This window comes from Neopelma chrysocephalum, unplaced genomic scaffold, assembly GCF_003984885.1.
Source record: "Neopelma chrysocephalum unplaced genomic scaffold, ASM398488v2 Primary Assembly neopelma1_64, whole genome shotgun sequence".
Classification (NCBI taxonomy): Eukaryota; Metazoa; Chordata; class Aves; order Passeriformes; family Pipridae; genus Neopelma; species Neopelma chrysocephalum.
This window is the reverse complement of record NW_020897721.1, coordinates 5,683,205-5,709,333: the sequence shown is the minus strand read 5'-3', so window position 1 is coordinate 5,709,333 and position 26,129 is coordinate 5,683,205. Positions and strand designations below refer to the sequence as shown.

The 26,129-nt window shown below is 38.5% G+C and overlaps 1 protein-coding gene across 2 annotated transcripts in view; it reads right to left on the bottom strand.

Annotated features, from left to right (window-relative positions):
• Positions 1 to 26,129, bottom strand: part of ST6GALNAC3 (ST6 N-acetylgalactosaminide alpha-2,6-sialyltransferase 3) — a 214,210-nt gene that overhangs the window by 149,771 nt on the left and 38,310 nt on the right. Inside the window, exon 1 of one of the 2 annotated variants that reach the window (XM_027683156.1) lies at positions 2,601 to 2,680. The exons of the other annotated variant lie outside the window; for it this stretch is intronic. The gene's annotated coding sequence lies outside the window, so the exon portion shown is untranslated. Of the gene's footprint in view, positions 1 to 2,600; positions 2,681 to 26,129 lie in introns of those variants that run through there. 2 annotated transcript variants of the gene reach the window in all.

Genomic DNA, 26,129 nt, shown 5'->3' with positions numbered 1-26,129 from the left:
TTTTTCTGGTATAGAAGTACTTCATCTACACAAACATGAGGTGAGCACAGCAGGCTGACTCTGAAGATGTCCCCCTGAAATGAGTTGACACAGGGAGGTGTCCCCTCCAACTTCACGGCACCACTTTTCATCACCGTTGTTTTAAAAGCTGTTCCAAAATTTCAATGGTTTGAAAATAAATACTAAAAGGCAAACTGCAGAGGAAGTGGGAAAGGCTATATTGTTCCTATAAAGCAAGATAAATTGAAGAAAACACTATCCTCTGACACTTTCTGATTTTATTACTAATTTCAGACAAAACCCTCAGTGTTTTGTGGAAGATAACTTCTGAGCAATTGGTTCTAATTGTTTCAAAACCAACCACTGAATTTTGTACAAAACACAGGACAATTGCCAGTGAAGTTTATGCCTCACCCCTAATAAGGCTGCTTTATGAGCTATCATATTCTGCAAATTTCATTTAAAACCAAGCTCTGCCTCTAAACTCTTTAACAATTAGATGAAATGTTTTGCTACAATTTCACTGGAATTCAATTGAGATGAGACTTCAAGTGAAAGAAAACTTTGAAATGCCACTCGATTTATACCCATCCTTACATTGCTTAAAATACCCAAGACCACTTCCAGCAAAAAAATTCAATTGCTGCAAAAGCTTAATGGGCCTTAACATTTCATATTCCACAGAGCCAAACACGGACAGACAAACTACAGGTTGATGTTGTTTAGAGCACTGTAGGACACCAAAAGAGCACTCCAGGGTAGAAAGCTCCCTGCTGCTAATGGTCTGTGTGTGAGCTGACAGCAGTGACACACACATACAGGGTGAGAGCTCCTGGGGGCAAAGTCATGACACAAACGTAGCAGCCCCTTGAGGAGAGGGAGGCACGGATTCACTGGTAGTGCCTGTTGTGAATTTGCACACATACAAGCAAATAAAAGGTAAAAAGTAAACTAAACTAAGGTTGAAAGTTAGCCTGAGGAATAAAGAAGCTGACGTATGAATTTAGGATACCATCAGAAAACAGAGAAGGAAATACATGCATGCAAGTGGGGAGAAGAAAGGGATGCCCAGAAAGGACAACATTTACTTGCCAGTTGGTGAACAGAACCATAGAATTCTTAAGGTTGGAAAAGACCTTTAAGATCATCGGGTCCAACCATTAATCTAACACTGCCAAATTCACCACTAAACCATGCCCCAAGTGTCACATCCATATCTTTTAACCACCTCCAGGGATGGCGACTCCACCACTTCCCCAAGCAGCCTGTTCCAGTGCCTGACAACCATGTCGCTGAAGGAATTTTTCCACATATCCAATCTAAACCTCCCCTGGTGCAACTTGAGGTCATTTCCTCTTAATACGTGCACGACACAAATAGGAATTGATTGAGTCTGCACTAACATGTGAGATTGAGCTGAAGGGCCACTAGATGCAGTGAGCAGCATTCCGATATTTTTCCAGCATCTTCTCTCTCATTTGTTATTTTTAGCCTGCTGTTCTAACTCGTCAGAGATATCTATGATGTGCCTGTCTATTCACCAAATTCAAGAGTCAGATTTCCTTCCAAGTTAAAATCTTCTGAGGGTATGCTCAAAAGTTACCTACACTCACTGCACCTCTGGTCCATACCAATGCACACAGACCAGCCAGGTCCCCAGGGCTCCTGTAGCTCAGGATCTATCATAGCTCTGATTTGAGAAAGCCCTGCTCCTAAGGAAAAGAACTAGACAACACCAAGGAAAAAAGTCAGAGGCAATGACATGCTATTTTCTAAAGGCAATGAGGAAGCAGACAGAAAAGCAAGAGGTATTGTGAGGTGGAAGGAGGGAGGAAAGCATACAAGGACATAAGATTCCCATCCCGAGGCAACCAGCTTGTATGAATTCCACTACTGATGGAATTACTTTTTACTCATTAAGAAACTCACTTTAGACAATCTATTAGTGTCTGATCTTGTTGCTTTCAGAACAGAGAGATTCATTAGGAGGGTTAGGCAGCGATATGTCCACAAGGCAAATGAGTCACTGTGAAGGTGTTTCAATGTCTGCATCAGGTCACAAGGAAAGTGCTCAGACTCCTGTCACTGGTGCAGTATCTGTCCCACATTGGCCACCATAAAGCAAGTTCTGGTGGCACCATGTGTGTACAGCCAGCAAGTCCAGGGCTTATCATGGACCAGCACAACTCAGAGGAGACTACTAGGGTATTTTACATAAATACATTATCTATTATCAGAAACCAAAATGCTTCAATGGAGAAAGATTTTTGTTTACAGCAACCATGAGACATGATAGCAAATGAACTGTATCATGTTTCTCATAATCCTTTTTGACAGAATTCATTAGCCAACTCAGGAGTCCTGCAGCTTATTGCCATTAGGATGAGAAATTTATGATAGAACCAAGTATCTCGTGCAATCCTGTCCGAAAACACAGAAACCAAAACAAAGAAGCAAAGAAAACCAACCCCCCCCAATCAACCAAAAAAAATCCCAGACCCAAACAACCCAAAAAAACCCAAACACCACAACCCCAAACACCCGGATTTGCTTTGAATGCAACATAAATCAAAGTGAAAGGAGATATTCTCTTTACTCACACAGTACCAAACTTCTTTCTAGCTGACATTTAGTCCAGAAGGATTTTTTGGCTTTTCCTCTGAACTTGACTGCCAAGGATTTTGTGACTACACCCGATGCTTTAAACACAGCCCCCTCTCACTGCTCCGGTACTCCATCTACCTTCTCTTGCCTATATATCCAAGGCTTCATAAAATCATATGCAATGAAACCTTCTGCCCACATGCACCCCGTGCTTGCTCATGTTTGAAGTGGAAGCTGCTATCACTCTACCATCTGTTCCGTAAAAGAGCATCTCTGCTTCATAATGGTATTCCCAGATGAAGGGCAACTACTGCTTCCCCATTGGCAGCAATAGTTTTAGTCCAATTCAGAACAATATCTACTGGCAAAAATACTGCATTCAAAACTAAAAAGAAAAAAAAAAATAAATCTTTATTTAAAGTGGTCTGGAGAGCAACCCAAAAGGCTCTGAAGAAGCTAAGGAGAGACAGTAACATTACCCACGAGTGTGTGGGTCTGCCCTGTTTTAAACCCTTTAAATGGAACCTTTTTGGTGCTAAAGAAGAGCGATAACATGAAAATGTTTATGGCAAAAGGCCAGCTTAAAATGTCCTTGGATCAAAAGCCATCCAAGGCCACCTGTCCTTGCCTTTTTAAACATAAATCTCCATTGTTCATGCAATTCCTTTCAAAGCATAACTGAAAGTACAACCCAGTTATGAAAATCTGGGAATAAATTTAGGTTTAAGAAAATGTTTGAATTTTGAGTGTCTGATCCTACAACTTTAGTTCTATATCAAACAATCAATTAAAAAAGATCTTTTTTTTTTTTCCAGGTAAAACTGCTCTTCAGTGCAGCGTTGTGGAGTTTCACACCCATATTTTTTCTCTTATGTTCAGGCCAATATCCCTGTTTAGTCTCAGTGGCTTTACTCTGTGACGATGAGCAGATATTACTGATTCCTAGCACTGTGTGTTTCTATTCTTTGGTCCCTACCTACAGACATTGGAGTTTTAAAATGTTCATTGAAAAATTTTAAAATTTTTATTGATCATTGTTAAGATCAGGCTTCCAAAAGCTGCACAACCTACCTGTGCTTGATATAGCCTGTTAAATATTTTATTTTATTTGTGTTTTTATTAGCTGAATTCAGCCCTCTGGGGCATTTTTACAAAGGATGCTTTTGAAATGTAAATGTGATTGATTTGATATTACAGCTTATATTATTCTTACTTGCACAGTGCCTTTGGGAACAAGAGAATGGAGTTCTTGTTTTTACTGATGAAAAGGTCTATGGTAGGTATTTTCTTCTTTTCTACACACAAACACAAAAAGCCTACCAATTTCTAAAACAAAATGAAAAAAACCAGCTAGCAGTCTTCTTATGGTCGTGCTAACTAACTTTTAGTGCTTATCCCATTTTCTGAACTGTTTTAGGTAACAAAACCAATCAATTTGATACTCCTGTTTAAGATGCAAGTTAAAATTTACACATGGTGCAGTTCCACCTTTAATACAGTGAACAAACTGCACCACTAATGAAAAGTGCAAACAGCAGGACAGCTCAGTGGTGGTGAAGGTGCTGCTGTGTTTGCCATCGCAAGGCAAAGGTGGAAGGGTATAAGAAAAGTTTGAAACTCCTTCTTATAATTTACTCCTGTGGTGAGAATGATTTGACCACTTTTAAAAAGTAGTTAAATAGATGGCAAATCCTTTATGTAATGTGAAGTCCTCTAAGAAGAATGTATTCTGCAAGAATATTCAGACATCTGGAAATGATGGGCCATTTGAAACCCGTGTGTTCCACTCTCCCCTGTCCCCAGGGGACTGGAATGGACACAGCAAATATATTTCACAGTTCTGCCATGAAATTTCCTTCTTGTTTCAACAGAAGGATATTTTTATGGCTTCTACAACCTATCAAATCCCAGCAATTTAGCAGAAATACTTCTGACTGTAATAAACAACGGAAACTGTTTCAAAATAGTGATGTACTGTCTGGGGAGATATTAAAAGTAAAGTGAGTAACTAAGAAGCGATCTGCATTTCACACACACAGTATTAAAATACACCCGCAAGAACAAAATGCATTTGGGTAAAATTTAAGCAATATTAAGCGTGGAGTTTTTCCAGTGAATTGGTAAAGCTCAGAAGATGTAACTAATTAGAACAGAAGGCTGCAACAGTTAGACTCTTTCAGAAAGAATAGTTAAGGTACGTTGCCATATGGTTCTGAAAACTCATTTAATGCAATCCAAATAGAAGAACATGTGCATATACCCCTGTGAGTTGCCCAAGCATTAATACTGCCTTTTAACTCAGCCATTTAGTGCAGGCACAACTGTTATTGAGCCACATGACTTCAGACAGTAAAGGTGAAATTAAATTGTGAAAATATTACAAAAGCTGTGAAAACAGCATAAACCAAAACAAATTAAATATTCACCTATGTGTTATATGACATATGATGTTCTGTTCTGCTGAAACAACAAACTTTTTAGCTTCAGACAAGCAACTCTATCCTTGCACAAACCCACACACTGGTTTAAGGACAGTACGGTCACGCTGCGGATCCTGAGGTAAAGGACTTAATCTATATAATATTTAAATTGCAAAGCTGTGCGTTCAAAATACAGAAAGAGCCACAGCTATAAATCACTTATAGAAAAGCCCTCATGTTTGACAGTATCAGGTGCCATCTGTTCCTATTCAAGTGTGCTCCCTGGAAAAAAATCAAGAAGAAAAAAAATAAGAGTTTAAGAACGAAGTTGGCGTGACATTCATGGATCTAAGAAAGAGTCAGAACTGAGAAACTAACATTTAAGACCTTGACCAACAAAATTTGGCTGACATTCACTTCTGTGAAACCGCAGACTCGTTTTTACTAATGAAGAAGCAGCATTGTTGGAAGTTAATCCTGCCTTTATCTGGGATGTTCCACTACTGATACTGATCCAAAAATAGCAGAAGCAGAACTTTGGCTCTTCCTCTGTCAAAATTTGAGAGAGTCTGGACCTCATTAAAATACCAAGGCTTAATTCACCGCCTAACATACAAACTGTTCATCCTACTACCCTGAAAAAAAAAATACATGCACCAATGAGTCGTTTGAAAACCTTATTCTCTGCTTTTCTCTCTTCTGCTGGAGCTATTCTTACCTACTGTGTCAAGATCTGTCATCATTATAAAATCTTTGACTGCTAGTTATTTTTACCATTGCACATAGCATGTTTTGGGCATCAAATGATACACAAAATAATTCCTTTTATTGAATCCAGAGTGCGAATGGAAGACTATTTCTGCTATTGTTCAATGAATAAAACTGTCTCCTATCCATAATCCCAGGCTCATCCCTTAGGAGGCAGAATATAATAAATACAAATAAATATTTTTTATTTATAATAATTTTTACTTATAATAAAAATAAATAAATATAAACCCCAGGAGGTTTCAGTAAAAATGGAACTGTGCTCCAGTTCTATAACTGGTAATTTCCCCTCACAATCTCTGTGTTGACACAGACACCACACACAGGTTCTGCTCATGCCAGTGGTGACAGGAGAATGGCCCTGTATTCCTACCTCTTCCAGTTCCTCAATCTTAATCACCTGGGGGCTGAAGACACTCACTTAATTGTGTATATTTTACAAGCAGTCAATGCAAAATTAATTACTATCTTCTTCCAGTCCTCCAAAAGACATTTTAAAGGATTTACAGACGTATACATTTTTAAGAAGTGTCCTCCATTGGTCTATGTCTCTGCCATAGATCTGTGTGCTGCTTTCTGTTCTCTTCAATCTGAGTCTTGAAAACAAGGTACCTTTTCTGCATCCCAGTGCCTAAATGTATTCATTGACATTTAGCAATACGTTTTACTACTCTGGCCTTTCAGGATCTTGCATTGCAACTGCCTGGTCATCCCATAGTTTCCCCACGGGTCAACGACACTTCTAAGGAGGGAATAAGCAAAATGCTGCTTGAGCTGATGGTATCACTCCCTTATTGTGAAGCCTTTGAATTAAGGGTTGTGAATAACAGTAACAACACAAGGCAGCTCCCTAAAGAAACTCCCTTATGGCTCCCTGTGAGGCCACACTGGCGACAATGGGCCACAGGAAAAAACTGCATTGCCATTTTTGCTTTTAAGGAGACAACAAGAGTTTGCAGAAGGTTAATTCTGTGGCTGTAAACCAGATTTTTTGAAAGCTGCAGCACTTATTTAGAAGAAATTTCTGTGGTACAGAATGCAACAGGAAAACTGTAAAGAGCATTAGCTTAAGAATCATTCTTTTGTGTCACTTCCCTGATTGGTAGCATTTAGCTAGTGTGGAAAATAGCTGTTTAAAAACCTGTATTTAAATGTGTAAGATGGATATTCAGATATTTTCATAATCCTCACTGCTGAAGATTCTCACTAGTAAAGCTTTGCATCATTGAGCAGTCTTCATAGAGAACAACATGAATAATATACATTAATTTATGATTTATTTATCTTTACTCCAACTGCTTCAGAGATTACATTCTTACAGTACATTGAAATCCAGCCACCTCTGGAACAGAGAAATTAGCCATCCAGTGCCCCAAAACAGTACACTTTGGGGAAAAAGCAGACCAAAAAGGTGCCAGAACAAATATTATCTGAAAAAAGGTGTCATAGAGATGTCAGTTCTGTGAAGAGAAAGATATAAACGTCTCATGTGAAAGCCTGCAGTTTTATGGGAACAGATGCAACAAAGATACCTCACAAGGGCACACAAGTTAGAGCAAGAGACAGACTTCTTCATTCTAGGCAGATAGTTTATATATAGTGATCAAAGCTTTTTTCCTTGAAATCAGCAAAACTCCTCCTGATTTCTATGCATTTTCCTTCCCATAGCTACATTTTGATAGGGGAAACCTTAAGGAAAGGTGAACGAAAAGCTGCTTCTGTGAGGAAAATGCCTCTTTTGAAAACAATTATTAAAGGCCCTTCTTTGTTCTCGTACCCTTTTCTTTCCCACTCCACAGAAGACATCAAAATCTGTTTTTCATCTTCTCAGATCAGCACTGCCTCTTGTTACAACTGCACCAAAGCTGACTGATCAGCTTTGATTTTTCGGTCAGCTATTTTCCATTTGCAGCCTTTGTTCTGACAAATGCTCCAGACAAAATACCTGAACATCAGCTACCTAAACACACTTGTCCACCACCATTTTAAAGCCTTGCTCTCCTGCTGGCTGCCCAAGAAGGCTGTGTCGTGCCCACCAGTGTGCATGTCCTTCTCTCCCAAAACACGGGAAATGCCACCAGACACCTGGATTGCAGCAGGTGAAGCAACTGAATCCCAGTGATCAGTGCAGACCTTCCCAAAGCAGAAATATTTTATCAGTCTGATAAGATCTATTCCAAATTCAGCACCTGGGTCAGGGCAGATGAAGAAGAACCTCAGAGCTTTAGGTACTTTTATATACACGATTTAATTCCACTATTGTGTTAAAGGACAGATTCCCCAAAGACCATATCGAGCTTATGGATTTAAGATCCATGTATTCTATAAATTCACTGTATAGTTCAGTTTATGTATTAGTGACTGCTATTTTGTAACAGCAGACTGTTATAATAATAGTATTTCATGTTGCTTCACAGTTAGGGAAGATGGAATAATCATTTGGGAATCCACAGGGAGCCAGTGAAACCAAGTAAATGTTTTGCTATTCAAATTGTGGTGTGAAAGCAAAATTTTTCATCAAAAGTGCTGGTATAGGTTTTTCAAAATATCTTTAAATACCTTTCCTACAAACTCTGTCATAATACACAGTAATGTTTTTTCCTGACTCCCAAACATGAAATTAATCATTGAATTACCTAATTATTTCTCAGACCTTTATGATTCTTAGAATATTCTTTCCACATGATTTGACTGTTTGTTTTATAAGTGATTGCAAGAAAATACTTTAAAATATGCATTACTTAAGAGATCAGCTTTGATAAGAATAACAAATGATTGTTATCTGCTAGCAGAAGAACACTGTAAGAAGTTACAATAGTTTGACTGAATGTTAAGTGAAGTTTGGATTACAATATTCAGAGGCAGGCAGAATAATATGGGGTGAATTAAAAAGGAAGGGAACACTAAATGTCTGGGAAGAAATCAGTGAATGCCTTAATTTCCTGCTCAGAAGTAAGGTCAGCAGCTCCTTGAAATTTGAATAAATGTTTACACTGAACACCAAGTTGCATAATTGTCTCATCTATTTTAAGGCTAAAAAACTCCAACAAATTCTTCCAGAAGAGAAATGTCTTAAATCATATTTCAAAATATTTCAAACCCTCTGTTGTTTTAGACCAGGGAGACCCTGGTGCTTTGTGCTACTAGTTTTGGTGCAATTGATTTACTTCCACAGAAATCATTCATCTATCAGCAGGGAAAACATAAATGTCAAAGCAACTATAATATATGTGCACCAATAAAGTCATCTGTTATGCCTTCTTTTCTTTTTTCCCCTTTTTTTTTCTTTGTTAGACCCAGCAAATAGAAAAGGCTTTATTAACCTTCAGTAGAATTAAATGTGGTTTTTTCATTTTTTTAAAACAAAGGATCACTGGGTGACTTCCACCCAGGAGTCCTTCAGAAGGGACAATGAGCCCAAGTTGCAGACCAGTAACCAAAAACTGCCAATGCCAGTCTGTCCTTGGCAGCATCCTTTAAAACTTCCTTGCCTCAGTTTCTTAATGTGGGATCATAAATAACAGTCTCATAACACTGAAGATCTCTGAGGTCAACTTATTCTTGTGGCTAATGCTGCCAGTAAACTATAAATTCAAAAGAAATCATATGTGTGAAAAAATACACATATCTTGGGAGAACAGATGAAAAAAGAAGCACAAGTCACTCACTTCCTCCATGTCTTCCAGCAGCTCTCAAATCACTTTATTCAACTTATTCAACCATCTCCAATCCACGTTCCCCTCTAGCTAGTCTGACTAGGTTAAAATAAATAAACAACCAAAAAAACCCAACAAAATGCCACACACCACATAAAGACATCTCTGCTAAAAAAATAAAAATAGTAGTAATAATAATAATTGAAAAAAAAACCAAAAACAAACAAAAAAACCCAAACAAAGTAAAAAAGAACATGCCCCAAATAGTGTAGCTCTGTGTGATGAGTTCCTCAAAGGAACTAGGAATATAGTTTCTGCTCTGGAATACCACACACCTGGTGCAACACACTATGGCTGTATGGGATTAATGAAATATCTGGGAGATTTTTTTTCCTTTTGTTGCCCCATAGTAAACCCCACAAATGCTAACAGGAGTAGTCTGTGTTATGGACCTCTTTATTGCTGACAAAATAAAAAGGGTCCAAGTTACTGTGATGTTCAACTTTCTCCATCCCTCCAAAGCCTGCATTAAACACCTTCCAAATGACTAAACAAGCAGGTAAAGTGAAAACAGCAAAGAGAGACGTGAAAAATAGGGGTTCTTCATTTAAAACATCCAGAAGAAGAATTTGAATTTTGTATCTAATGTCTACACATTGTGGCTTACAGAAACATTAAAAATGTATAAACAGAATGTGAAATAGCTTGAAGAACCAGAGACCAACACATTTGTTAAAACCAAATAGAAAGTATCTAAAAAATTAAAGAGGTTGTGGGAATTATTTGGTTTATTCTTTTGCACTGCACACAACCATTATGTGTTCTTCTCTTCTAATTGAGTCCTCTAAGCTCTCAGAGATTAATAAACACAAGTGTCCAGCCATAATGTCTGTTTATATCAGTCTTTGATCAAGCCTAACTGCAACAAATTGGGAAGAGTCTTTTAAGTAGTAATTAGTAATTAGTAGTAATTACGGAAGAGCAAAGAAATACTTGCATAACGTGTATCTCAGACCAAAGCTACCAGCAGTAGTGAGGGAGGATAGTACTAAACTGCTTTTGAAGACCTCAAAATATATGAGCATGAATTGTCTCAGCCAAGTCACAGGATAAGAGAGGATACAACATGCTAAGACTCACACTAAAATAAGGTATTTTTGAAGATTAAGGTGTTCTTCATCTGGTATTTTCCATCTGTTGTGAAGAGGATGGACACGAGGCCAGCAAGAAAATAAGACTGAGTATAACCACGAAGGGAATATAGGAGGGGAATGTCTTCAGTAAAGTGGATTGCCTTTAATTTGGATTAATGACATGCATAACACTACTGTCCTGCCCTTTCAGGAAAAAAAAACAAATAAAACCCAAACCAAAACCCAAGCCTAACATATATTGCAAACCACATTTTACCATTTGCATGGGCTCCATTTCGAGGTTGTCAATACACTGAAAGAAAGTACGAGATAATTAATGAGATACAGCAAACCAATGAGAAAGGGGTATTTTTCTTCTGTGTCTTGTTCTACTTCATTAGCCAGCAGGAGTAAAGTCTTGGAGCGTGCAACTGAGCAATTTGTCTGTTGTCTCAGAAACATCCCAAACATATTTGATATGCTGGAGGGGAAAAAAAAAATTAAAAAATCTCTCCTTGACTTCCTTATTATTAATCCTCATCTGAGAAGTCATGCAGTTTTCATGTATCTGTACCTGAATAGCCAACAAAAGTGAGAAAAGCAGATGTCTATGTCCTTTGGTGATACAACCCCTTCTTTTCATTATTAAAAAAAGAGATTTTGGGGTGTTTTTTTTTAAATCTAGAATCAGGGCCATGAATCAAGGAAAAGATAGCCAGTCTTTTCTCTACCACGTGACCATTTCCCAACTAAGACAGACACTACCACTTCATAAAAGAGCAGATAATTAATTTCAGTACCACCAGAAAGGCTCATTCTAGAGAGATCTATTTTTACTTCTTCAATACCATTAAAATATGTCTACAGCCAATCCTTATTCAGAGCTAAAGGCAGTTTTTAAATTAACAGTTATGATGTTAATTCTTTGCTAACAAGATTTGTGATTTATATAGCAAGCACAGTTTAATACAACTATAATTTGCTCTCCTGCTGCTAATTGACGGAAAAGCACTACATACTTTTTTTAAACTTGGAAGAAAATGTAAGCATCATTTTCTAGTTCATTATTGACCTTTATTGTACACAAACTGGTTGAAATAATAAAGTTATTATGACCTAGAAAACCAGTTCTAGGATTACCTTTAGCTTCCATACCCTGAATACCTGTTACATACCATAAATCAATTAATATAATCTCTTTGTTTGCAATGTGAACAGTAGTAGAGGAAAATGGAAGGATAATAAAATGTACAACCAGAATAATGTGAGTTTGAACACAATTTTCAACTTTGTTATTTGTAATTTCAAAAAAAAATGAAACTGCTATACAGGCGCATATAATAATTATAAAACAAGCCTTATTTAAAAAAAAAAATAACAAACCAACACTGACATTTCCTTTTAGTTAGGTTACAGAGCTTTCCAATTCCCATTAAAGCACTGCTTTTTATTTTAGCTAGCAGAAATTCTGGTAAAGGTAGCCAATGTTTGTTCCCTGACATTTCTGCTGAGAAGAAAAACAAGGATTTGCTCATCTTGCTCTCTGAATCCACGGTACATGTGTGAGAAATAATCAATAGATCTTGGCTGATACTGCAGAATATTTCTGTCACTGCAGTTGTAATACTTGGGCCCACAGTTGGGGGGTCATCCTTGACCCTTCCCTCTCAAGAAGGAAAGCTTCAGTGTCCTGAAGCTACTTTCTATATAACATTTCCAGAGCACATTCTTGTGCTGTGTGCACATCAGTACAAACTAATTTGGGCCTCTACTATTTCAGTTTTGATGACTTTTCCTTCACACAGCTGCTAAAAATTTATTCATTTCGGACACCCCCAAAGAGCTGCTGCCAAATTTATCTTCTCTTTTCCCCAAAGCTTTTAATTTACTTCCATCCAAGTGAAAAAGAAGCTACTGTTAGACCCTGCAGAACTCAGCTTCATCCTCTCCTTGCAATGTTCACCCCAGCTTTTCTTTTGGAAATCCACTGGCAGGCAACTCCCTCTGTCACCACCTTCAGTTCATCTGAACATCTCTCCATTGTCTTCAAGACTCCACACAGCTTTCAGTCCTGCAAAGCCTCATAGAAATGAAATAAAATATCTTCCTTTTCTTTCCAGTACTCCCCATATTCTGCCATTCCTTGCTCTGCCTTTACACAGAGGTTAAATACCAAAAAATATCACCCTCTAATGACTGTTCCCCCACCAGCAATAATTAGGATGAGACAGAGCATTGCAGCTTCCAATTGTAGTAAGATGATTACAGCTACATTTGCCCTCCCTTTGGCTCTTCTGCTGTCAGAATTTCAGAGACTGTCTTTATTCACAGAAATTTTAATCAAAAAAACCCACCCAAAATGGCAGTTCTCAAGGTTGCATACAATGGCTTTTGTGCAACCCCAAATCTGCCTTTGCCTTTATGCACTGGAATGTGACAGCATCTAACTTCTGACATCATGAGCAAGATGCAGATCAAACCTGAAAATAGTGTCTTCAATATTAAATGCTTGGACAGGACTAAGTGATTCAGTCCAGGGAGTATTATTTAGTAGGCATAAAGTGATTTTTTTTCTCTATCAACCAAAACCAAACCAAATCAAACCCAACCAACCAACCAATCAAAAAAACCCAAAAAAACCCCAGCCCCTCGTCTTTGGAAAATATTTTTCATAGGAGCACAATGTTTATACAAATTCTGAAGAGAATTTTTCTAAGACTTTACAGTTTAAATCCATTTTTAATGGACTTATGCATATTAAGTTCACTGTTAAGCTTCCTGAAGCAAATACTGCTCTCCTTGCTCTTTATTTGAAGGCTAAGAGATTCTTGTCCTTAACTAGCTTCTTAAGGTTCTAAAGTTTTTACCACCACCTCAGTTTAGATGGACAAGACCTCAGTAAATTGAAATTAGTAGAGAGCTTCACCTTACAAGTCAGAACATTACAATATCATCTTTAAAATACAATACATGTAGTACATGTAGTGGGAGAAATCCAGAATTATGAATGACATTTGTATGCTTGCACCTAAGTGCAAATTTTGCAGCCACAATCAGTAATGCTTTTTAACTATGACATCTTTACAAAACACAACTATTTACTTAAAAAGCTCAGGTTAAAGCAAGTATCTTCAGTGAGAAAGAAGACAACTCCAGTTTATTTCTAACACACTATTGAAGATATTATTTAAAATTAGGGGGATACCTATCCAGAAGGGCACAAAGTCATGATACCCAGATCACTCATAGAATTCTGAAGAGATTTTTTGTATAAACAGGTTCAGGCCAAAGAAGATTCCTAGACTTAGTGAAAAGCGTAATTCTAACACAGAAGCTCCTGTGTATGCTCTAGGGAACCACAGAGCTTAGACAAACTTGAGTTAAGGGAAAGTGCTCTCTTAAGATCAAAAAGAGGAACAACGAAACTTAATTTGCTTGATTAAAACAAATTTGATGTATTTCCAGAAGGGGAAAAAAAAAACTTCATCTCTGATCAATTGAGATTCTTTGAGGATACTGCCAAGATGAAAATTACAGCATAATTCAACCAATTCTTTTTAACAAAAAAAGGAAACACATCTCTGAGGTGAGCTCTAAGGTGAGAGCTTAATTACAAGGATAGGAAATTATTTTTAGAAATGACTAACTAAAATTTCAAGAAAAGTCAAAGGTTACTAAGCAAGCTTTTAGTAAAAACAACATGTCTTCTGTTCCCATTTCTGCCTATGACCACAAGTGGAGGAGAACCTATACAGACTCAGCCCTCTCAGTGGGAAACAACGAGAATCAGGCAGCAGGACTTCTCTTCCTTTTCTCCTGGACTCTTTTTGGAAGAAAGGAGAGACTTATCTAAGGTAGTAGCAAGAGGACTTTTCTCTTTTTCTTCTTGGACTCTTGTTGAAGAATAAAAGAGAAATTTAATCTAATGTAAATATATTATTTCACAGTAGAGATGATAGCTAAGTTGTTACCTATATGTATATGTATGTAAACACTGAGTAGTTGTGTTTTGTCTGAAAACTTACACAGCCAGAGTCTGCATCAACACCTATGGTGCTAAATCCCTCCCAGCTCTCCACATGAGGTGAGAAGGATATCAAGCCCATGCCATCACTTTTCCCTCTCACACTAAGACAAATTGTGGGAGGGGAGGCTTAAACTTAGAAATTAGATTTCTGAGGGTTTCAAACCACCACAGGTTTAGTATAGAAAGGCGAGATGCAGTGTCCTCTCTCCCCTGGCTGCACTATGATCAGGGTCTCTGCACATGGAACACACCCTTGGGCCCACATCCTCCAGACAAAGCTGTCTGTTGTTTCTTGCAATCGTTGTGGAAGATGCCCTGCCCTCATTCAGCTGGGCACGAGGATCTTTAAAGAACAGCTTCTGTAATCCATAGGGTCACCTCAGCCTTCAACCTCAGGAAGAGCTGAATCTGAAATTTGTGAGAGCTCTGGGTGGACCACAGAGAAGGCACAGAGCCTGGGAACTACTGAAAACAGGGGACAGGCGGCAGGGCAAGGACAGGACCCTGCCTGGGACCCTGAGGACACAGACACTGGTGGAACAGCCTCCAACTTCACACTCAGGTGAATTGCTGGGGAAACCTGGGACCTTCCTGGAGATTAGCATATGCACAACATGATCCAGCAGTTCTGTGGAACTAGGATCAATATTTTCGAGTTGGGATATCAGTGTTAGATCGATAACTGAAAGAGCAGAAGAAGATTTCACTTCTAAAATACTCAGTGGTCATAAATAAGTGAGTGCTGCAAATTATACCAAATGCAAAAGAAGGCAGATCGTTCAAGAGCAGGTGCAAGGCTAACAGATAGTAAAGCAGTTCAATAAGCTTCAACCAATATATCTTACAGCAAAAGGAGAGGAAATTCTAAAATTCTTGCAAAATCTGTCCATCAACAGATAATAAAGAGGCAGGAATGTATCTCCAACACCCCAAAGCCAATAAGGGGGTATGCTGGAGATTACAAGGTAGTGCTGTTGCTATTGAAACAGTTATGGGCTACAAAGACAATTGATCTAACCAAGCTCTTTCAAAAAATGCATCTGTTGATACTGAGTGCAGAGAAGAAAGTGCTCAAGTACAGGGGAGGAGGGGAAATCACTCAATGTGCAGCTGCAACAGTAAAGCTGAGTGTGAACCAAGAAGGCCATCACTACCACCAATTTTGCAGTTCAATCAAGTTTTTCATTCACAAGTCTCTGAGGATTATACAAATGTTCGTTAATTAGGTAACCAATCTCTGTCCAACTCATTTCAGACGAGTTAACTAAAAAAACAACACCCCCCCCAAAACCCTCAAAAAACCCACACAAACAAAACCTGCCAAACCCAACAGAAAAGATAATAATTTCCCAAGCTTGCTGTTTTATGATTATACTGCTACCCAAGAGGTGATTTTATGGCATATTTACATGTGAGGCAACATCTAGAAAGCTCTGCATTTTAAAAGTGCTTGCTGAGATGGGAAAACACAAACAGAAAAGCAAAAAAGCTCAAGTTAGACTCCTTGGCTCCATCCCCATTTATTGTCCTCCAGTGAACTTGGTGAAAGAAAGGAATTAGCTCCTTCAGATACCTGATATCAGAAGCTAAGAATACTGAATCGCCCTCCTGCACCCACACACGAATTAAAAACTGATCATGAAAATGGACCAGAGTCCTGCCCCTGAGCAGACAGACATGAAAAGAATTTAGTTAGAAGCTGGAAACCCTTCTGATCACAATGAAAAACTGCCATGAAGCCAGACAGAGAGAACTCGAATAGGAGCAGTCACATTATCATCTGTAATGGGTTACCACTGCCACGGGCTACAAACAGCATTTGGATTTTTCAGCATAAACCAGGAGGACCTATACAGAATTCTAGAAGTGTTTTCAATCCACAATTTCCATCATATACTCACAAAGCATAATAATGGATTTGGAGAAAAAGCAGATTGTTCGGTTGCCATGCTGTGTGAAATGGCCAAGTCCTGCTATTATGAAATCTTAAAAAGATAAACTAAAGTGCAATTGATTAATAAGGGGAAATACAAATATAGGAAACGTATAAGAATGTTCAGGAACTCTATTAATACAGATAGATGCAAAACTAGTGAGCAAGATCACATCCAAACAGAGATGACGTGTGGTACAGGCTTAGAGGCCATTCATCCAATACCTCAGAAGGTAAAAAAGCAAGCAAAAAACAAATGCACAGTAGAAAACACAGATGAACTTAATACAAAGGCATGTAGGAATCAGGAAGAAAAATACACAAGGTAGTAAAGCAATGGTTAGTATTAAGGGTCATTTGCACTAACTGTGGTAAAGGAAATAATGCACCATTTTGAAGCAGGGAGCAACAGGGATCAGTGGCTTGGAAGGTAACATTTTGCATGAATAACATTAATGCAGTGCCTTGTTTGCAAAGCAAAGACAATACCAGGTATAGAGAAGGAGACACAAGTACACAAATTTTAAACAAATCCAATATGAACCTTTGTCCATTTACTACACCATGCAAACTTCCTCAGAACTACCCAAGAAAATAATGCAAAGCTACTGTCAGACAAACTGAATTAAACAGTGATGGAAATGAAGTACACAGATTATAATTATATACAAACCCACCAAAGAATAAATGCACAGAGGGAAGTTTCAGGAAGTACAGACAACAAAATCACTGCCTTCAGTTAAAACAAGTGGATGGTTGCTCCTAGCAATGCTAAAACAAGCAAAGTGTTCTTATGAGAGATGCAGCTCGTGTAAAACAAAGGTGCAGCCTGACTGCATCTCCTTCAACTCGATACAGCCATCAGAGGTAGCATGAAGCTTATTACAACCATCCCACCTTGAAGCACTGTGTGAATGAAAAGGCAATCACATAATGTGAGGCCAGCAAGACGGGGCTTCAAGGATCATTCCTATAAAAGGGACAGTCAATACCTTGTGTGTGAAGGTCACCATCACCAGAGTTAAAATACACACCTGATTGAAAAGAAATGTCTTGCAGTAGGTGTTTGCATGTGAAAAGTTTGGTCCAAGGACAGGAAACCACTCTAGTGAAAACATCATAAATCATCAGAGAGCTGCTTTAAAAAAAAAAAATAAAAAAAATTGATGACAAGGAAAAAAGACTGATATCTACATAACTTCCCATCCAGTACAACCTTGCAGCATCAAAATATGGCAGCTCAACAGCAATATTAACTCTTCAGCTTGACAGACTCAGCTGAAACAGTTTTATACCCATATCAGCTTCAGACTTGTTAATAAATAAATAAATAAATAAATATTGGGTCACTAGAAGTTCCTAACACAAATTAAACTGTGAAAGAGTCACACATTCAAAATCAGACAGGTTTTCTGCCATTAAAGCACCAATCGCTTTTGCCTTTCCTTGACCTGCACTTGTTATATAAACACACAGACAAATTTTTAAAAGGTTAATTAAGATAAAACGAATGGCGCATTTTTTTTCAGCACTGCCTCTTCCAGGGGAAACAGAAGAGCAGGACACGTTCCCAAGAAGGACAGTATGACTGGGTTCATGGAACGGGACAGGGACCCATCTCCAGACAGGGCTCAGTGGAAAAGGTCTTGCCCGTCAGGGTGTCACCCCCGTGGGCTGTGCCACCACCCCTGTCCCTGCAGCAGGAGCCTCACATGTGCAGCTCCACCCTCTGCTGTTGGCAGGAGTTAGTGATAACAGCTCACTGCTGCCAGAGGAACTTCTCTCTCCCCTGAATTACACAGATGATGCTTTCGTGTGCCTGAGGTCCCATTCCAGTCCCTGCTGACTCAGGTGTCTTTTCTTTAAGCAGCTACAGTTTATTACTCATCAGCCGGCACAGTTCTGTTCACATCTCTGGCTAACTATTAAAGCACACTAATACAGAAGATTTACAAGAAAATGGACTTCAATGCCTTGGATAAAACCAGTATTAATCATGCAAAGATGTCCTCTGTGCATTTGTAAATGTAGTGGAGAAACCAAGAAGTCTGGCTGTGTCCCAAGAATGTGCTCATAGCACTAGAGCTATCCAGTGTAAAATATAATTTTCTAAATACAAGATTAAATAAATACTTCATCCCACAAGTGGAGAATTCTAGAGTCTTTTCCAAAGCTCTTTTGTAATATTAAAATATCATTTTTTGTGAAGGAAACCTTGAGTCTGAGAAAGTCAGGTAAAGGAAAAGAACCCCCTTACCACACATCCAAAATGAACCCAAACAAACTATTCTAAGGAGAAGCATGAGTTTAAGCAGAGTAGATTCCAACAAGTCCTTCAGATCCTCCATATGGCACAACTGCAAGGGATGATTAGGTCTGAGAGCTTTAACATAGCAGAACTTGCAACTATCATGTTTCCTATCCCTTTAATATTATTACATTGTTAAAGGATCCTCCTCCTTTGGAAGCAACTTGGTTCTTATCCATTCAAAATTGATTCTGCAGTATACAATAAAGAAAAGTCCAACTTCAGAAGCTATGTGAAATGAGTAAGACATGGTCCTCTATTTGAAAAAGTTAAATAGCTCTTCCAAACTCTTTGGTTGCTAATTTATTCCCTCTGTTGGCAGATATTTTTGGTTAAGTTGCTGGAAGGGTTGTTCTGCTTTACAGTCGGGGGAAAAAACGATAATTCTTTGAAGACATCTCAGTCTGGAGAAAACACAGGCATAAGGATTGGGCACAAAGGGACCATTTGAGAGAGACTAATTCTGATTTCACCTACCTGAACTGAACTCTGCAACTGGGAGTCAGACTTGTAAAATGTTAAATTCTTTCTGCATAGCAAGGGACACATCCTTTCTGACTTCTGATGCAGTTTGACCTCTGTGTCATACACAACCATGTCTCACCCAAATAACCTGCATCAAGCTGAAAGACTTGAGTTATATATTTTGATTTAGCAATGAAATACTTAGCCTACTGTAACTACAGAACAGAAAAAGCCAAAGCACCAATATTGCACAAAGTCTTTGCAATGGCCAGGACCTAATGAGCAGAGGGAAGCCCAGATGGTTCCAGAAGCCAAAACCACACCTCTGCAGCACAAAGCTGAAACACTCCCAGAGTTCCTGCCAGGCTAAGCCAGAGGAAAAACCTGAATGATCACAGGTCTGCAAGCAAATCACTGCTGAGAGAGGCAAGGGAATTCTCTGCACCAGCTTCCTGGAGATTACGCTGACCTGACCTACTTCTTTTCCAGATGTCAGCTACGACCTGGTTTTGATGCTCCCAAGGAACCCTGATTTCACCAAAGTCAAAATACATAAGGGGAACAGGCAGAGTGCAGAAAAACAATTCATTCCTGGCAGGCAGTTAGCAGAAACCCTGATGTATGTAATATAATATAATCATCATATTAATGCAGAGTCCTATGTAATAAAAGCTAATTTCTTTCAGGGTTCACTGAAGGAAAGAAACAGGCCAAGGAGCCTTTAATTGCACACCTCCAGTACAAACAGATTAAAGAACATCCCAGAAATGGAGTAAAATAGATATCTCGAGAGAAGCAGACAATTTCTCCTTAAATACTCACAGTGATACAAGGCCATTGTCTCCTAAGGCACTGTTCCAACGCTCCATCCCTTGAGTGCCGTGAAAACTAACAAGAGTCACTAATGACATGTCTCCTACAAAGGGCAGGCCTGTTGATAATATTACTAGACTTATTAGCAGCATTTGTTCCTGTTCAGTAGATCCTGCAACACCCCTGAGTAGTGGTGATCAGTGACACGCAGATAGTTCTGTTCAGACTTGGCTGCAATTCTTGCTTTCTGTTGGTGGAAGTGAATCCATTCTCTCACTTTGCTGGGTTTATGCACGTATAACTTGCTTCTCCCCGCATTGATTTTAAGGCTTCAGGGCAGGAAATACTTCTTTTATGGCTTTTATTTGTTCTACATGAATTCATAAGTATTCTTGTAAAGTGCAAGTGAGATTAACACATAAGCACATTATCTAGTAAACTATGTGAGTCCTGGCAAACTCTGAGCAACCCAGCTGAAAGGTGGCAGCTCTGACAAGTATCACACACATATGACACAACTTTCCCAAAGTCGTGTCTCATTTAGTTTTCCATCTCTGCTTCCCTACTTATATTCTGCCACTAAGTTGCCTCAATTCAACTCCCACTCCCAAATCCTCTAGCTTGTTCTCCTCCTCTCTCAGATTCAACCAAAAGGCCACCTACCTAACTCATGTAGTGGGCTCACAGCCTTATATTGCTTTTCATGTTTCTGCTGCATCAGTTATCACTTGATCTCTGCAAGGATGAACAGCGCCAAAAGCACCACTGTGAAGCAACTAAAGTGAGAAAATAGGACACACACGGACACACACACACACACACAAAAGAAGACAGAAAAAAAAAAGAAGGGGAAAAAAAGCAAAATAGCCCCTGTTTTCATGAGAAACATAAGGCAGCTAAACTCAGCAGCATGACGTAAAATAGTACTGACATCTGCACTTTCAGAGCGTGTGGTCTAATCTCTGCTGGAATCCCTAGTGCTTAATCTGTCAGTCACCACACACAGATTTAGTATTTACTGCCAGGTATTAACCTGCAACTGTTTCAAGCATAAAAATCATCAGGACTGGACAATACAGGTAAGAAAAACGTGGGGTTTTTATCAACTCTCTTCACAGAGATGTCCTACCTTGTTTTAATTAATAAAAAACCCCCACCCTACTGACTAAGAATTTAATCTTAAACTAAGTATTTTGCCAGACTAAAATGTGAGGATAAATTCTCATTAAGAAAAAAGCCAATTGCACAGTGGCAGATTAGAACTAAATTTCCTTTACTTTTAGGTGACAGAGAACTGTGGCAGGGAAATTTCTGGGAAGGTTTTTTCCCCTCTGGACCACACCATCTTCTCCAGTCCCAAAGAGCCTTGAATTTTTACCCCCCGGGGTTCCTTTGATTAATCTGGGTGTAGATCATGAGTTTTAACAAGAGAGAGATCTCCTCAGACATGTCAGGCAGGTTCCCACTCACCCCAAGCATTAAAAAAGCAAAGGTTTTTCTTTCCTTCCTACTGTTCTTTTCCTTCTAGAAAGTGGAAGAGTTAATTAAAACAGATGGCTGTACAAAGGAAAAAACCGGAGAAAGATATTTTTTCCTTTAGGAAGGGCAGGAAACTAATCTGAAACAAATGTAAATAATTGCCTTCAGTCTCTAGTTCCTACAGTTCCTACAAGTGAGATCCAAACTGCACACAGTTCAAAGGGTTTCTTTACATTACTGTTACTAGTGTCATGCAAATATTGGGCCAGATGCCCCATTGCTCAACTGCACTAATGAAGCATCTACTATATTGAGAATGTGCTGCACTGAGCAGAGCCCACGGGAGCCCACTGGCAAGAAGACAAGATGAAGAGAGCAACACTTTGGTAAAAATACTGGCAGCCCATGATTGTCTGATTGACAGTGAGAGAAAAACTCTCAGGTCTCTCACTACAGTTGAATCTCCTGATGTCCAGAATGACTTTCCTTAATATTGTCCTGGACTTTCCTTAATATTGTTCTGGACTATTCGTAGCATATTTTGAAAATGCTACATTGTCTACACTAATACCGGCATTTCAGGACAAGGGTTTTGGAACTTCCATAGAGTAACTCATAAGAGTAACTTTATTTTATGACTGCATCCCTCATTAGACAATTTCTCATTAATTGCCATTGGTGATGAAATTTCTTCTCCCTTCATTCACATTTTCAAGGCAGAGATCACAAAAGAATTACATGCTAGAATATGGCAGTTCCTTTACTGGCTAAGGGAGTGTCTTATATATTTTATTCTACTAAAGTCAAAAGTCTTCTCTGCCTTCTCATTTCAAAAGGTACAACCAGACAACAAGCATTTTTCAGCCAGTTCTTGGCAGAGCTCCTTTAAACACTACAAAGTCATTCTGCTTGCCAACTCATCTACCAAATACTTTCTTTTAAATTGGAATGACCCTCACTGCAGTAAATTTCAAAATGTAAATGTAGTTGATGGACTACCTGTATTTGCCAAACTAAGAGCTATACATTTATGAACACTTACTTCTGTTCAAGTAAGAAGAGGATGCAAGACTATGTGTTTATTTTCTTTGATGATCACGTTTCTGTCTGATAGAAGGCTAAAAGCTTAATAAAAAGCCTCCTTGAAGTGAAAGTCACTGGAATCAGATACTTAGAACTCAAGGTTTAATTCACCATATGAAGGTTACTGAAGGAAATCATCAGAGACGACTTTGCACAATATGAGTAATGCACAAAGACCAGCATACAAATTGAAGTAACAGGTTTTTATGTAGGGTGGTTGAAACATTTAGAATGTCAACAGAGGATCATTTTAACTGTCCAGCATCCAAACAACTGTAAAGAGCAACCCTGAGCAAGACTACTTGCTAACTGTGAGCTAACTCAGAACCTCAGCACTGGACCCAGGCAAACTGATCTCTATTACCACCACAGAAACAAGTGGGAGTGTTTGAACTGACTGAGGAAATACCTCCCTTGTGCTAGGCTGGTATTTAAAAGCAAATTCATTTTAAAAAAATATAAAACACAAATCAAATGCCTGTGTAACAACCACAGGCACGAGCTCACTAAACACTGTGCTCAAAGGTTTCCTTCAAACGCCCCTCACTTTCAAATCAAATTTAGAAGTTACTTGTTTAATTCTGCTCTGAAAATATTCCAAAATCATTATCAACTGTATGCAAGCTTGATTTTCACAAAGTCAGGCTAGTGCTGTACATAACCAGTGGACTTTTGCCTGGAATAGCAAAGATAAATAACAATGCTGTGCTTCAAGATGTCCCAGGACTTAGTTACAAATTAAATAATACATCACCTTCTTCAAGGAGAAATCATGTAACTACAACTCCATGAAATGTTTGATCTAGCTACAGACTAACTGCAGACAGACATCTCTACAGTGTTATTGTTATTGACAAAACTTCCACAACAGGGACACAACCTAATAAACAAGAAGGATCAATTATTTCTGCACTACATTCGTTACCATCTCGGTTCTCCAAGCCCTCTAAGTAATTTCCTCAGGAGTAATTCAAAGCAGTGGCAAAGAGTCCTTGGAAAAGTGTTTGACTTTATCTGACTTCTGGAAACTTCTGTGAGCAAAGATCTGGCATTTATCAGTATATTCTGCAGTCGGTACAGGACATGCTTACATTAAGTACCAGTTTCTTTTCTCGGCAATACTTCTATGGAAACACTTTTCTTTTGATGACATGGAGTCATTTCAGCAGCCCAGGAGAGCAGCATCCCCTTCTCCCCCACATCCTCCCCATTCTTACACCCCCAGAAGCTGGATCCAGCTGGAACACAGCCCATGCATCGAGGGTAGGAACAAGAGGTCTCAGGTTCAACTGCTTCAGACACCACTGTGCCTGCCTGTGTGTGTGGATGCATTACCTCACTGAGTGCTCCTTCAAAAGAAAAGCACTGATAAAGTAAAATAAATACCAGCAGTATGTCACTGAATACTTCCCTTCACAAAGCTATCTGATCCCTCATATATAAAATTCTGACATTTTGCCACAGCAAGTACTGGTTACTCCAAACGCTTCATTAGAAATGTGAAGATATTTGAAAAAATTTCATTTCCAAATCCTTTATTTCACAGTTGCCAATTCAGATCGCAGTTCTTTTAAAAATTATTTTTTAATCAGTGCACTAACTTTATGCCTTTTTTTAAACAAACAAAATCTAAAAGCTGTCCAGACACTATTTCTTTACTGGCTCTCTCAGAAGACAGTACAGCAGGCAAAATTTTCTGGTTTATTTGCAGTTGAATGTAATTTCACACTCCTCGAATTACAAGCTTAGATCCTATCAGTAATCCAGTAAATATGTTCAACTTCTCAAAATTTACCATAAGAAATCTTTCCATAGAATCAAAACAATAAGTAACAAAGTATCTTTGCCAAATTTTACCCAGCTTAAACCACCATTTTACCCACACTGATATATAAATGAAATAATCTATCATCTTCCTAACAATGCCCAAGATTTATATTGATTGTGCCATTTAAAGAGAGGAAAAAAATGCCATCTTAATCCTTACAGTGAACATAAAGAAAGAGTAATTACAGAACTACTGGATGGAAAACAATCACAGTATTTTAGTTAAAGAAGCTGAGAATAAGTAGTATAATGTACTCATCTGTTGTCTGTCATAATGAAGGCTGTAATTTGTTCCAACACCATTTAAGTATCTTAAATCATTTGGAATGCATGGTAAACTTCACAACAGCATTGCAAACATTTAGAAAGCTATAATTTTGTTAGGAATATGAGTTCAGGATTAGGATGGCAACAACAGGGTGTGATTAAAGTGAGACACTTCACTTACAAAATTTCCAGGAGGGGTCCAGGGGCAGGAGAGGGGAGGATGTTTCCTTGGAAACTATTCTACGTGTATAGTTGCACTATTTAATATGGATTAGATGGCACAGTTACTACAAAGCAAATATAATTATTATTCTTTAAACTGAACAAATCTAGAATACAAACATTTACAATCTCTAAGAAACATAAAAGGATGCTCAATAGGAAGGCTCAAACAGCAAGAGTGCACAACCAGAGCAGAAGAGAACAGTCACCAGTGTCCAGGTTGGGAAACTAATAACAAGAATAAATTCCATGTGTGTCCTCCTGTGTGATGAATGACTGCCACAAGCACAGTTCAATCTTTCCTTTGCTTGGTCTCCCCTACAGTCATAATTAGTAGGATGTGTTTCAGTTGGCACAGGGCTTGGAAACAGGCTGCCTTTTCAGGAGAGCAAATTTAAAGCCATTTCTGTCAACAAATACATCTCTCGTAAGGGCCACACACAAGATCTATACAAAGAAGCAAACTGTGAGGGGGAAAGAGATGTCTATAAATATTGGTCAATCATCACATTTTAAGTGGACACATTTGAGCCCCCCAGAAACATCTGCTCCTGACCTGGAACACACTTCTAAATGCCCCTGATTTTATGATTACTGGAGGTCTCTAATGTCACTGCAGAAGCCACTTGCCCTGCAGACATCCATGCACATGGTTAAGTCTTTGAATATGCACTCAAACACAACCTCCACAAAGAACACAAGTGGAAATCAGCTGAAACTAAAGGCTATGGCTAAAGGCAAAAAAAAAAATCTCATACAGTTTACACTGAAGTCAACCATTAAAAAATAAAAAAGTCTGCACAGTTCTCATCATTTCACCTGCACTGATGAATTACAGGAACCAACAGAAAAGGTTAGGAGAAAGAGAATATTTAAATCACTGTGGGTTTCTTAAGCACTTGAAGCTATTACACACTTGTGAAATAAAATGATAGAAAGATAAAGCTGTTTGGTTTTTTAAGTCAGAGGCAGATCAAAGTTGCCTTGAATTGCAAGTCTATTTAAATCAGTTTTTGATACAATAAATTAAATTTTCAGATACGGAATACAAAAACCAACAGAAAAATTGATCTACAAAACCAGATCTGGTACATGAAACGTTCCCTGATTACGAGCCACCTAAA